This window comes from Mustela lutreola, chromosome 1 (genome assembly GCF_030435805.1).
Source record: "Mustela lutreola isolate mMusLut2 chromosome 1, mMusLut2.pri, whole genome shotgun sequence".
In the NCBI taxonomy this organism is placed as follows: domain Eukaryota; kingdom Metazoa; phylum Chordata; class Mammalia; order Carnivora; family Mustelidae; genus Mustela; species Mustela lutreola.
Window position 1 is genome coordinate 279,877,990 of NC_081290.1, and position 13,653 is coordinate 279,891,642.

The 13,653-nt window shown below is 54.8% G+C and overlaps 1 long non-coding RNA gene across 1 annotated transcript; it reads right to left on the minus strand.

Annotated features, from left to right (window-relative positions):
- Positions 1-6,941: 6,941 nt before the first annotated feature.
- LOC131813444 (uncharacterized) lies at positions 6,942-12,044 on the minus strand. The gene is made up of 3 exons (XR_009346819.1): positions 11,954-12,044; positions 9,382-9,638; positions 6,942-8,491 (listed from the first exon to the last, which is right to left on the minus strand). It is a non-coding gene; the product is annotated as an uncharacterized LOC131813444 (long non-coding RNA).
- Between the last annotated feature and the right edge of the window lie 1,609 nt (positions 12,045-13,653).

Below are 13,653 nucleotides of genomic sequence, written 5' to 3' on the forward strand. Positions count from 1 at the left end.
GTGACATGTCCTTGAGCTTCTACAATGCCCAGGCCTCTGTGTATGTGTTTGTGCATGTGTGTTCGTGCGTGTTCCTGTGCGTGTGTGTGTGTGTGTGTGTGTTGTAGGGGTAGCCCTATCCATCAAACTGGAAATGTTAGGGACCTGGAAACCTCCCATGGCCCAGGGCCATGAAAAATGCTGGGGACACAGGAACAGGAGGACACGGGGCCTGCTTCCCTGGAGGAGGTGGAGGAAGACTCACAGGCCTGTGCGTTCAGCGGCCGGCTCCCAGCCTCTTCTCTGCCCCACTCAGGCCCTGGCTCACTGGCTCCAAGAGTTTCAGAGTCATGCCGGGGGATTTGTATGCCCAGAGCCACCTGGCAAAGAATGGGTCCCAGGCCAGGAGGAAGGAGCTGGCAAGGAGGCGGGCGTATGGACAGCAGGGATGGGCTAAGTTTGTGTCCTCCTCCATGGGCTCTGAGGCTGGGAATTCAGCCCGGCTGCGAAGGCCAATGCCCAGCTCTGCCTTCGGGGTGAGGGCTGGGGGTTGGGTTTCCCCAGAGCAGGCAGGTGCTGGAGGAGGCCTGGCTCTGGATCCTGCCCTGCGGGGCTGAGTAAGGCCCGTTTTCCGTTCACCTGTCCCAGAGGTGGAGACTAAGCTCGCGCTCCCCAGGGCAACCGTCACAGGATGTGGTTGCCGGCGATGGCCCCCTTCTGGCCCTCTGCACCCTCCCCAGCCAGGCCGGGGGATTCCTAGGGGAGGAACCAGTGCTGGGGTGACGGGGGTGGCCTGGCGTCCCAGGATGGTTTGCGCAGCCTTTTTTGTCAGACGGCCGGGGTTTAAATCCTCTCTGTGTGGCCACTGGCAAGCCACTCGACATCTCTGAGCCTTTGCTGTGAGGTCTGTCTGTGAGGCAGGCACCGCGGTGCCACACAGCTGGTTGCGAGGCGTAGAGGCTTAGCAATCAATGTTCTCTCTCGGTAGAGGCGAAAGAGCTACTTGAAGGGAGAAAGAGAAGGAGAAGAGAAGACCGCCAGCGATCCCCAGAGGGGTGCCCGTGCACTGGTGCTGTTTGGGGAGGCACGGGGAGCATCTCACTTTCCAGATGAGGACACAGAGGTCTGGGAGGCAAAGGACTTGTCCAAGGTCACTCAGAATTAATAACTGAGTCCCCATTCAGCCCCCCCTTCCCTTCCCCCTCCCCCGGGGCTCAGACCTGGAGATGGAGACACCTTCTGAGCTCTCTCTCAAGCCACCTCCCCTTCCCTGGCCTCCTCTCCACCCACCCACACCGGTCTGAGAGAAAATGATAAACTGAGACAAGTCCTCCCTTGCCCCGGGGGCCTGGCTGCACTTCCCCAGGGTCACATAAGTCAGGGGAGCTTTCTGACGGCTGCTGACCAGAGCCAGTCCCCTGCGTTGGGTGATGGGGGCTGCTCACAGACAAGGCCTTTCCCAGCCATGACTATGCCTCCAGGGGACTCAGACCATTGCTTCTGGAGCCAGACCCTCTGCTGGAGGTGGACAGGCAGAGATCAAGGACATCAGCTTTGATCCAAAGGAGGGAGAACAGGAGTTGGGCAGGGAAGTCCCAAACCTAAGCAGGTGTGCTCACCTCTACTCTTATGAGACCAGGCATTACAAAGGGCCTCTAGGATCTAGGAGAGGAAACACCAGGATGTTAAATGGGTGTGGCAGCTGAATCAGTTTCAGAAACATCGATGGGGCAGGGGGCGGGGGGCTCCATCTGAGCAGGGAGGCCCTGCAGGAATTTTATGGCTCTGCAAGCCAGTGAGACAATGAGCCCAGGGAATGGCGTCCAGGAGAGCCCCTGACCCAGCTGGAGGGAGGCCATCTGGAAAGACCTTTATCTGGGGTAGGGGTGTGGGCAGTGTGTCTGAGGTGGGTTGTAAAAGATGAATAGGAGTTTGCTGTCAGTGGGAAAGGGCATTCCAAGTCAGTGGGATAGCATGGGTAAAGATAGCACAAGAAACCAGGTAGCTCACAAGGTAAAGGGTGGTCCAGCCTGATAAGAGCAGAGGCTGAGAACAGTCCGTTCTCATACTGGCTCTATTTTGTAGGTAAGAAAACGGAGGCCCAGAGAGGTTAATTAAAATACCCAAATTGCACAGCTAAAAAGCGACAGCTTTTCTGTGCTGTCTGGATTCAGAGTCTGAGCATTAACCATGGTACTTCCAACAGAAACCTGTTCCTGCCCCTGTGCCCACGGGAGCACAGCTAGAGCCCCAACCTAGCTCTGAGGTCTGGAGACACTGGCCTGTCTGTCCACCAGCAGCACAGACACGCTGGCTATAGGGATTCTGGGCTCAGGGATGGAGACTAACTCACAATCTGGGCCCCTCTATGGGACCATGGTCTACGCTGGCCCTGGAGCATGAGAGGACAGAGACCGAGCCCTCGCCGTGGGGAGACACACAGACGCCAGCAGCTGTGGTGTGCGTGGGTGCAGGGGTGGCAGTGACGGTGGCCATGAGGAGCTTTGGCTACCTGCCAGGCATACGTTATTTCACACAATCCCCCTACGGGCTCTCGGAGAAGGTACTATCCTCCCTACCCTGTAAGTAAAGAAACGAGGTCCAGAGAAGCTAAGTGACCAGCCAGAAGCCACACAGCGCGGCAGGTGGCACAAGTTTTCTACCTAACTCCAGAGCCCCGTGTGGAACCACAGCACTGCACAATGGGGGCCTCTCATGGGCACATTTAACCCACACGCCCTTCCCTGTATGTGCTCGGCAGCAAAAGAGAGCCCACAGCCCCCCTCAGTGAACAGACACGGAAGGGAGGAGGGACGTGGGAGCTGGGGGGCCCTCTCTTTCCCCAGAGCGCCTGGGCATCTCGCCACTTTAGTCACTAACAGCTCGACTTGCTCACGCACAGTGAGCTTGAACATGAACCCGTCCCTTCATCGGGGAGATCCAGCGCGGGAGGGAGCGCGGTCTCTGTTGGAGACATGCAGGACGGGCTCAGACACCAGAGGCTTCCTCAGGGAGCCTGCTTTTCCTTCCCCGCCTCCCTCGCGCCTTTCCTCCCTCCACTCCTCTTTCTTTTTCTCCTCCTTTCCTCTTCTTTCTTTTAAATAGTGAACAGTTGCCTGGTTCAAAACTCCAAACAGCGCACAAAGGCTGAGCATGAGAATCTTGTCACCCCGCTATCTGCCCTCTCCCCTGGCTCTTGCCCCTCCCCAGGTAAACAGGCTGGTTTCTCTGCTGCAAAGACAAGCAAATACGAGTGTCTCTTGCTTCCCCTCACCCCTGCTTACTGAAGAGAAAAAGAAAGAAAGAAAGAAAGAAAGAGAGAAAAAGGAAGGCGTTCTAACCACACCCCTAGGCTCCTTGCTCCTACTCACTTCCCAAGGCATGCCAGAAAATTCTCCTGAGGGATTATCAGAAGTAATGTTGGCCACATTCAAGGTTTGTTCCCCATGCTAGCCAAGCTCACAACCTCTGCTTCTTGTGCGACTCCGACACAGTGCTCCAGAGGGTTGTGTAGACAGAGCAGAGGAAGCCACCAGCTCTGACAGTTTGCTGGGGAGAGCAGGACACATTGGAGGATGAGCAGGAGTTCTCTGGACAGGAAAGAGAGTGAAGGGCGTTCCCAGCGGCAACACGGGCCAGCATGGTGCTTGTTGGGGGGAGGGGGAGGGGACAGAGAGTCCACACGTGGGAAAAAACCCTGGGGAGCATCTCCGAGAGTCTATAACCTTAGCCAAGTCTTTGGTCATCATCCTCCAGGTGCTGGGGAGTCCTGAGGAGTTTCCAAGGCAGGGAAATGATTGGATGAGACAGATTCTCTAGAAAGATCGCTGCTGGGGCGCCTGGGTGGCTCAGTGGGTTAAGCCGCTGCCGTTGGCTCAGGTCATGATCTCAGGGTCCTGGGATCGAGTCCCGCATCGGGCTCTCTGCTCAGCAGGGAGCCTGCTTCCCCCTCTCTCTCTGCCTGCCTCTCCATCTACTTGTGATTTCTCTCTGTCAAATAAATGAAATCTTAAAAAAAAAAAAAAAAGAAAAAAAAAAAAGAAAAGAAAGATCACTGCTGCGTTGGAGGGAGACCAATTGGGGCTGGTCCCCAAGCACTGATGGCCAGGACTGGGGTGGGGTGGCTGTTGGGGAAGGTGGTGGCTGGTGGCCACGTACACAGGAGACGACTTTCTTACATGGCACCTCCAGCCACAGTCATGCTGTGACAGTGACATTAACGCAGGTCCCATCCCCCAGTACTTACTATGCATCAGGCGCTGTTCTGGGAATATTCCAGGTGCTGATGCGTCAGTGCTCACAGTGGCTCCGTGAGCATCATCTTCATCTCATGGTAAGGAAACCCAGACTTAGGAAGGTTCAGAGTTTTCTGCCCGGGCTGGCAACTGGTCATGGTGCGGCCAGACTCTGGCCACCACTCCACGTGGCCTCCTGAGGTGGGAAGGGCCATGCCAAAGGCTCATGTCTGTGGTTACTGACCCGATGCCCAGCCAGGAGCGCTGTACCCTTCATGCTTCAGACCTCTCAACTCATGGCGTCCTCCAGACCTCCAGGAGAGCCCGAGGGTGGAGGCCAGGAGGAGGCTTGGGCATGATTCTCCTCCCAGGGGCCCATCTCCGGTCTGTTCCCCAGGCTGCAGAAGGTGGTTCTGTGGGGGCATGGGCTCGGGCTTCCCTGCCATGGCTGGGTATCTCCTGTGGGCACCCCACTTTTTCCACTGGAAACCTCGCCCCCAAGGCACATCTGCCAAGCCCAGCTGAGGTTCCCATCCAGGCCCACCGCCCCCTCTGCAGTTTCCACTTCTACGCCTCCCTGAGACCCTCCCGATGGTCCCCGAGGTGGGCAGAGGTGGCCAGAGCCCCGCGTGGCCGCTCGGCATGGGCCGCACTTGGCCATGCCCCCAGACCCCAATTCTGGCTTTGTAAAGATGGGATGGAGTCTCCAAAACGGGGAGGAACAGGGGAGACCCGTCGAAGAAGGGATGAGTTCAAAGTAGCCTCAGTGGAAAGTTCATCTCCCACCACATCCTTCAGCTGTTTACCAGTTTGACGCGGCTCTGGCATCCTGACATGAAAAGAGGCTCACCCCTCACCAGCATCATCGAGGAAGGACCGAAATAGCAGCAGAGGAAGACAAAGACGAGGGAGACAGAGGCAGGGAGGAGAGAGAGGGTGCATGATGGACAGGGAGGAAGGTAAGCGGGAGGCAGCGTGCTGTTGTGCAGACAGTGGGAGAGACAGCAAGGTCAAAGCCTCCTCCATCCCCCGTCACCCCCCACCCGCCCCAGAGCTGGGCACTGCCCTGAGTCCCTGACCCATGTAGGGTCACTTACTTTAATCTCAAGGGCTCTCAGGGCAACAAGATAGTCCCTCCAGGACCTTCACTGTCTTCTGAGCAACGCCCCTGCCTGTGGGGTCTTCTGCACCCCTCCTCCCCCTGGTCTTCATCCCCTCCAGTCCCTCACAACAGCGAGAGAAAAACAACCCAAGTCTGTGCTCACAAGCACGTTCCCCCATAGGTCTGTGAGCCACACTCCACTGCCCTCTGGAAGACAGAGGCAGGGGTCCTACTTCCCTCCAAAGCCTCCCCTTTGAGGCACGGCCACCCCTCCCATGGGCCTCACCCAGACCCCGGGGCCTGCCATGGAGGCCAGTGGGGGCTGCTGTCATCTGAGGAAGAGACGCTAAGGTAGCTGGAGTCCTCACCCTCCAACCTTCCTGTGTGCCTGAGACACAGCGATACTGTCCAGGACAGCCTCCCTCTTCTCCCCCAAACCTGCGGCCCCTTCTGCACCAGCGCCCCGACTTCCCGCAGCTGGCTCCATTTCCTGCTGGCCCCTTCAAGCCTCCCCCTTCCTGGGAACCCACAGGGCCCCCCAGGCTCATGCCCACACTCCCCCTGGGGCAAGAACAGCCCTTCCCTGGAGAGAGCCCCTGTGGGGTCTCAGATCATGCAAGGCCATCTGACCTGCTGTCACCCTCCCCAGCAACTAGTGCAAGACCGTGGTAGCCAGGCTGTCCTGCTCCCCTGGCTGCTGGGGAACACTCCAGAGTGTGGGGCGAGGCAGCAGCATTGACTCTGAAACTGCCCAGTAAAAATCCTGAGCTACGTTCCCCCTGGTTGCAGAAAACTCATCTCTCCCGGCCACATTCAGGTCCTCCAGCTGCCTCGTCCGGCTTCCTTCTCTGTTCTCAGTGTTATGGGCTGTGTGTCCGGTGCCCCCTGCAGCTGAGATCTACCTCTGGGCTCCTGCCCTCTTCCCAGCTGCTGACCAGCCCCCAGAAGGGAGCCCAGCGCCCCCGCTCCCATGCCCTGCACCCCCCCCCCCAGGCAGATTCCTGCCCAGCAATCTAGAGTAACTTCTGTCTCATCCCTTGATCCACAGTCTAATCCAGCGGGGTGAGGGGCCGGGGGAGGATGACATTGATGTGAACCAACTTTTCTCCAACCTCAGTTTTCCGTGTGTCTTCATGGTTTCGCTATATCAGCAGATCATTAGCTCTTCGGTTACTGAATCCGGGCATATCTCCTTGTATCCCGCTTTTGCTTTATCGCGCTTTGCAGATACTGCGTTTCCTGCAAATCAAAGCTCCGTGGTGACCTTGCATCGAGGAAGCCCCTCAGCCCCGCTTGGCTAACAGCGTTTTCTCCCTTCGTATCTCTGCATCGCGTGTTGGTAGTGCTCACGGTATTTCATTATCGGGATCATTGCTCCAGGGACCTATGATCAGTGACCTTTGCTGTGACCCTGGAAATTGTTCTGGGGCACCATGAGCCGTGCCCACATAAGACAGCCAACCTTATCTGGACGTGTTGTGTGTGTCCTGACTGTGCCACCGACCAGCCTCTTCCATCCCTCTCCCCTTCTTCCGGCCTCCCTGGTCCCTGAGACGCGACAATATTGAAATTGGCAATAAACAAGCTCACGGTGACCCAGAGGTGTTCTAGTGACGAAGGGTCGATCAATGCAGCAAACTTTATTGTTGTCTCATTTTAAGAACTTGCCAGAGGCACCCCAGCTTTCAGCGCCCACCACCCCGGCCCATCGGCGGCCACCAACATGGAGGCAAGACCCTCCACGGGCAGCAATGATGACTCATTGAAAGCTCAGATGATGGTCAGCATTTTAGGGTGATACTTTCAGGTATATATACACTTTTTTTTTTAGACATCATTCTGAGGCACACTTAATTGACCACAGAGTAACACAAACGTAACTTTTACATATACTAGGATACCGAAAAGCTCACTGGACTCTCTTTATTTCAAGATTCACCTTATGGCAGTGGTCTGGATTTAACCTACGATATATCCTAGGTGTGCCTGTAGTTTTTCTATAGATGGATTCATATATTTTTTTTAACTTAAGCATATTGTAAAAGAAATATTTAGCCATCTTACAAAATATCAGGTATGTGCTTTTCAAAAAATGCTAATATCCCAAACTACAAAGATCCGGGAGTTATTTCAGACCAAAGAAGCTAAGGAGATCTGACAACTGAATGCGAGATGTGATCTGGGGTTTCCTTTTACTGTAAAGGACATCACAGGGGCCGATGGTGAGATGCAAATGAGGTCTGCAGATTAGATAGCGTGGTATCCGTGTTAACTCCCTGATTTTGTATGTGAGCTGTAATTATGCATGAAAATATTCTGGCTTTTAGGAAATGCACACGGAAGTATTGACGGATTTAGGAGTAAAGGGACAACCTCCATTTAATTGATTCAGAACAAAAGTGATCTCTATGTGGGGAGAGGGGCCTGTGCCGGAGGAGGGGGAGATAAGGTAGTAAAAGAGTAACCCTGGAGGATAGCCAGAAATGACCGGTATCCGGGGATTCTTTATTTCATTCTTACAACTTTTCTCTAAGTCTGAGATTGTTTTAAAATTTAAAACACATGTAAAGGGAACCCAAGGAGCAGGCGCACATTTAAAGGAAACATGATGTTGTTGTTCTAAGGGGAAAACCAGTACCACTTGCTACAAATCAAAGGTAAGTCCTTTCAAAGCCGGCGGCTGCTCTTGCTATAGGTCCATTAGTCGGTTGAGTGTGAGCCTAGACCTGCCCGTTCTTGGTTCCACGTGGGGATGGGCAAGGGCGGGAGGGTGTTCAGATGTCCTCTCTCTGGCCTAAGGCGTTCTCCTTGCTGTCAGAGAAAGGCCGGCACAGGGCTGACAAGGGTGATGCTTTCTCACTAAGTGATCTGATGACAGAGTCCCATCCTATGGCTGTGAGCTCAGGGACATTCACTTCATGACAGTTCGTTTAATGGATACCCTCAGTGCCAACTCTGGCACGGAGAGAGGACAGGGTCCCTGCCCGCGGGGAGCTCACAGCTGGGCGAGACAGTGAGGGGTGGACTGGGACCGAAAGGGGCCCCAGGAGAGCTCATGTCTTCGAATCCAGCATTCCCAAAGTCCCCAGAATCCAAAGATGGTGACTCCGGGAAGCCAGCAGGTGCCCAGGGAGCAGGCCCACAGCAGCGGGCACACAGCAGCGCCCATTGGGAGCTGGGGAAGAAAAGAGATCACCAGCGTGTGAGAAACAAGGTGGCGGGATCCACCCCCACAGCCCATCACACCCAGGAAGACAGAGCAAGCCGAGTCGACTCAGTCTTTAATGTCTTGTTTGACTCCCCCCGTTACCCCACACCCGTGCTGCTCCCTCCTCGGATGGCAAGGGAGGCTCTCCCCCCCCCCCACTTTTCTGATGACATATCTCATTTCTAAAAAGTAACTTTCTTGTTTTAAAGTCGTTTAGAGGGGTGCCTGGGTGGCTCAGTGGGTTAAAGCCTCTGCCTTCAGCTCAGGTCATGATCCCAGGGTCCTGGGATGGAGCCCCGCATCAGGCTTTCTGCTCGGCGGGGAGCCTGCTTCCTCCTCTCTCTCTCTCTCTCTCTCTCTCTCTCTCTATCTGCCTCTCTGCCTACTTGTGATCTCATCTGTCACATAAATAAATAAAATGTTTTTTAAAAAAGTAGTTTAGATTTGGGCACATGGGTAGCTCAGTGGGTTAAGCAACTGCCCTAGGCTCAGGTCATGATCCTGGATTCCGGGGATCGAGTTCCGCATCGGGCTCCCAGCTCCCTGGGGAGTCTGCTTCTCCCTCTGACCTTCTCCCCTCCCATGCTCTCTCTCTCTCTCTCTCTCAAGTAAATAAATAAATAAATCTTTATAAGGTAGTTTAGATTTGCAGAAAACATTACATAGACAGTAGAGTTCTACATCCCATCCCATTTCCCCCACTACTAACATCTTCCGTTAGAATGGCGTATTGATCACAATTAATGAGCCCGTGTTGATACATTACTAGGAACGAATGTTTATACGCTCTTTGGATTTCTTTAATCTCTACCTAACATCCTTTTCTGCCCAGCGTCCCATCCAGGATGCTATATTACATTATGAGTCTTCTCGGGACGCCCGGGTGGCTCAGTTGGTTGGACAACTGCCTTCGGCTCAGGTCATGATCCTGGAGTCCCGGGATCGAGTCCCGCATTATGAGTCTTCTTAGATCTCTCTTGGCTATCACGGTTTCTCAGACTTTGTTCTTGATGACAATGACAGTTTGGATAAGTACCGTTTAGGTATGTTGTAAAACGACCCTCGTTTACGATCTGTCTGATGTTCGTCTTGACCTTACACTGGTGTTCCGGGTCTGCGGGAGAAAGACCAGAGGTGACATGCCCTTCTCACCCGAAGCCATCAGTGGTACGTCTATGACCATGACTTACCCCTGACAATGTGGAGATGGCCGCGGCAGTACCTGTCACGCCTCCACACCCAACAGTCCTTCTTTCCCTCTTTCTACACCTCACTTTCTGGAAGGGAGTCTCTGTGTGCAACCTCCACCTCGGAAATAGGGCAAGTCTTTTTCTATGTCCTCCCGGCTGACAGAGCAAGAAATACATGTATGTGGGCTCACCAGTGTGTGTCAAAAAGTCCGTGAACACTTCCAACACTGCCGCCTGTCCGCATGTGAAAATAAACATGGGCTCATGCAAATGCCCCCAACTCTAGTCGAGTACCATGGGGTCATTCAAACCCTCTCGTCCCTCCAGCAGCGGGAAGCTGTTTCCCCCATCTGCTACCCATTTCCTTATTTGTTTGATTCTAAATGTTATTTTCCCTTCTTAGATTTTTCATCCAAACATTTTCATGCTTCTCAAAGGCAAAGTCTGAGCATTTTGGGGGTTTGTTTTCTGCCCTCACCCTCCCCACACACCAGTGTCTAGCTGCATGTCCGCAAGCAGAAACAATGTAACGAACACATTTATGAGCGTCAGCTATGAGCCACTTTCTCCTCTCATCTCTAGGAATGCAGAGATGACTACAATGGGGTGTTGACTCCCCAGTTGCTCCCGTTGCCAGTAAATACTCTTTGAACATCAAACGGAAGATCTTGGCTCCTGCCCAGCACCACAAGACTTCCAGAACACAAGCAGAGGACCACGGAAGAAAGAGAGGGACGGAGCTTCAGCTCATGCCGGCGGGGATTTTTGCCTCCTGTGTTTACTGCTGTATCCGTAGCATCCAGAGCACAGTCTGGCGTATAGTAGATGCTCAGTAAGTGTTTGAGGAAAAGAAGGAGGGAGAGATCTGGGGGGGGGGGGAATAGGAGGGAGGAAATGACGGAAGGAGGAGGAGAGGGGAGCAGTCCTCAACTTCTGTCCGACTGCCTTTCAGACCCTTACTCCTGGCTCCTCACACATAGACACATCTAGTCTAGACGCATGCCGTCTTGGTGCCGCACTTGAAGCACTCATGTCAGTGGATGAATGAGAATTAGAACTCCTACTGCCTCTATCCACCTCCAGGGGTTTGCCTGTGCCCTTATGTTGATACATTGTAAGCATCATTCTAGCAAATGAATGGAGAATGGAAAGGGGTCAGTTGCAGAGAGAAGAAGCCACCAGGTCGGTCATCCGGTGCAGGGAAGGCAAAATAGAAACCGTCTGTCCCCCTGGCTCTGAGAAGCTCTCAGGAAAACCCGTGCAACTGGCCCCGAGGTCCCCCTTGCCAGCCCATGTCACGATTTCTCCCTGTCGCCGAGAAGGGATAGGACGAAGAGGTCCTGACTGGACTGAGTCAGGTGAAACGGGCTCAGGAGCCCTGGAGAAACACATTCTGTAGCTCTCACCCAGCATCGGAGGTCTCTGCTTAATTGTCTCTACATTGAGAAGCAGGCTTGTTCCTTTGAGGTGTGTTTCTATAAATAGATAGCGCTACAAGCTGAACATCTGTGTCCCCAAAAGGGTTTTTTTTTTTTTAAGTTGTCAATGGTTGTCACTGCCATCCCTCATTTCTGCCGCAATTTAAAGCAATGAAAGGGCTCAGCCTTGCTCCTCTCCTGCTCCGCTGGCCCCCCAACCCCCTCATCATGCCGCCTTTGTGGGACACCCCCGGTTTCCTGAAGGTCCCAGACCCACCCCAAGGTCGTTCTTCACTGTCACTGAGCCCCAAGCTGTAGGAGCCCAGGCCCCCATCTGGGGTGGGGGGGTGCGGGCGGTGGCGGCTAGAAGACCCCCACCCCCATGCAGGCACAGAGCCCAGCAAGAAATGTGAGCCCGGCCTCTGAACACTAAAGTCCTTGGGTGTATTACTTCTTAATTAAGCAAGACGGAAAGATAAAACAGAATTAGAGAACAAGCCTTTGGGGCGTGGCGGTGAAGATCAGAACAAGCTCCAAACGCAGAGAGAAATAATTCTCTCATAGCTGGGGTTTAGAACCAATGTTCTCTCTCGCTCGTTCCGTTTGCTTTTATTCTGGTTTTAACCTGCTCTTCCTCAGAGACGTGCTCTGCCCTGGGCACCCAAGGGGCCTGAGGGATCCGGACAGCCCTCCGCCACAGCCACCGCTCCTGTCTCTCCTTCGTGCGGATGCAACAACGCAGGCCTGCCAGAGAGCGGGATCCAAACCCAGATCCGTGGGGCGGGGGGCCGACGGGCTGCCACCTCCCTGACCGGCTGTACCTGTGAGGATGGTCTCATGCTAGTCACGATCACGGCCAGGGTCACAGCCCGCAGCGGGGAAGTCGTGGTGGACCCATCGCTAATCTTCCTGTAAGGGGAGAACACCCACGTGAAAACCGGAAAACAGTGGCGGGAGACAACAATGTTATCAGAGCCATCTGAGCCGCCGCCCCCTCCCCAGGGTCTCGATCAGTGGGATCTAAGCATCTCCCGTCTGAGAGGCTTCCTCGGGTGGGTGGAGGGCCCACAAGGCAGTGCCTAAAAGGGCAAAATGAAGCAGTTAGCCGGTAAGTCCCGCCCGCCCTTCCAGAAGCATCCAGAAATGGAGCGATGGGCCGCGCCTCCCACCCACCAGATAACCGGCCCCAACTTCATTTCTCTTATCATCAGGAGACACTGCCCGTTTCCAAGTCCCAAAAAAGAGGGGCATTTGTGAGGATGCCTGCGAGGTGGGGGATGAAGGTCCCACCTGGGAAAGGAGGACATTGATGCTCTGGGGACCTCAAGTGACAGACCTGCTGGCCACACGCGCAGCACCAGAGCAGAGGCCCATCCTGGCTCCAGAGTCCAGACTTTAGGCTCTGTCTTCTCAAATGCCTCCATCCTGCGGCCTGGAGCCCAAGCTTGACCTATGTTTGGGCTCATTGAAGCTAGCTTGGTGGCCAGAGAGGAGACCTTTTGAGATGAGACAGGGCTGCTTGCCACCCAGGCTAGGACCCTGTTGGCACTGGGTTGGTCACCCCTGCCCCACTGCCCAAGGCCTGTCCCTCCAGCAAAGCCAGGTGGGCCACACTGGACCCATGGGGAAACAGAACATGCTGATACCCTGGCTGGGGACGCTGCGGCAAGTTCAAGGGAGACCCTGACCGCCCACCTCTCCCTTCCTTCTGTTTCTTGTGCTTCCCTCTGAGACCCCAGGGCTCAGCGCCCCACCCCCACCCCCTACATAGTGGGTGGGGCATTGCAGCCTTCCAGGGGACCTGAGGCAGCAGGGCCTGTCCCTGGTGCACCTGTAACTCACAGGGCCCATCTGCCCCCCCTGCAAGCCCGACACGAAAGCGAGCTCTCCGTAGACGGAGACGGTGGGGGTGAGAAGCACCTGCCCCGTCCTGCTCGAGCTCAGCGCCAGTTTCAGGTCCGTTCTGCGCCTGGGCTTCCCTGAGGCGGCCACGGGAAGTCTGTGGGCTGGGAGTGAACCAGGATGGCCTCTAGGGATGCTGCTGGATATCTGTCACCGGACAGTTTGTTCAAACCCTTGCTCACCACAAACGCTGAGACTGACGCTGGAAAGAGTCCCCCTCACCAAAACTGTGGGCACCAAGCCACGGCCAGTGCCCAGAACCCTGCCGTCAGCCCTCCACCCCTTTGGGTGAAGATGTCACCTCTTCATAGGTCATTTTTACTTTCATTTATTTACTTATTTATTTTAAAGATCTTATTTGTCTGAAAGAGAGGGTGCGGGGGATGGGGAGGAGCCCGGGGAGAGGGACAAGCGGTCTCTGCGCTGAGCGCGGAGCCTGACACGGGCTCCATCCCAGGACCCCGAGATCATGACCTGAGCCAAAACAAAGAGTCGGGTGCTCAACCAACTGAGCCATCTGGGCACCCCCCACAGGGGTCATTTTTATAAAAGCGAGTACTCCTGGGAAGTATTGACCATTAGGACCCAAGTACGAACTGCTTTCCCAGACTCGCCTGAT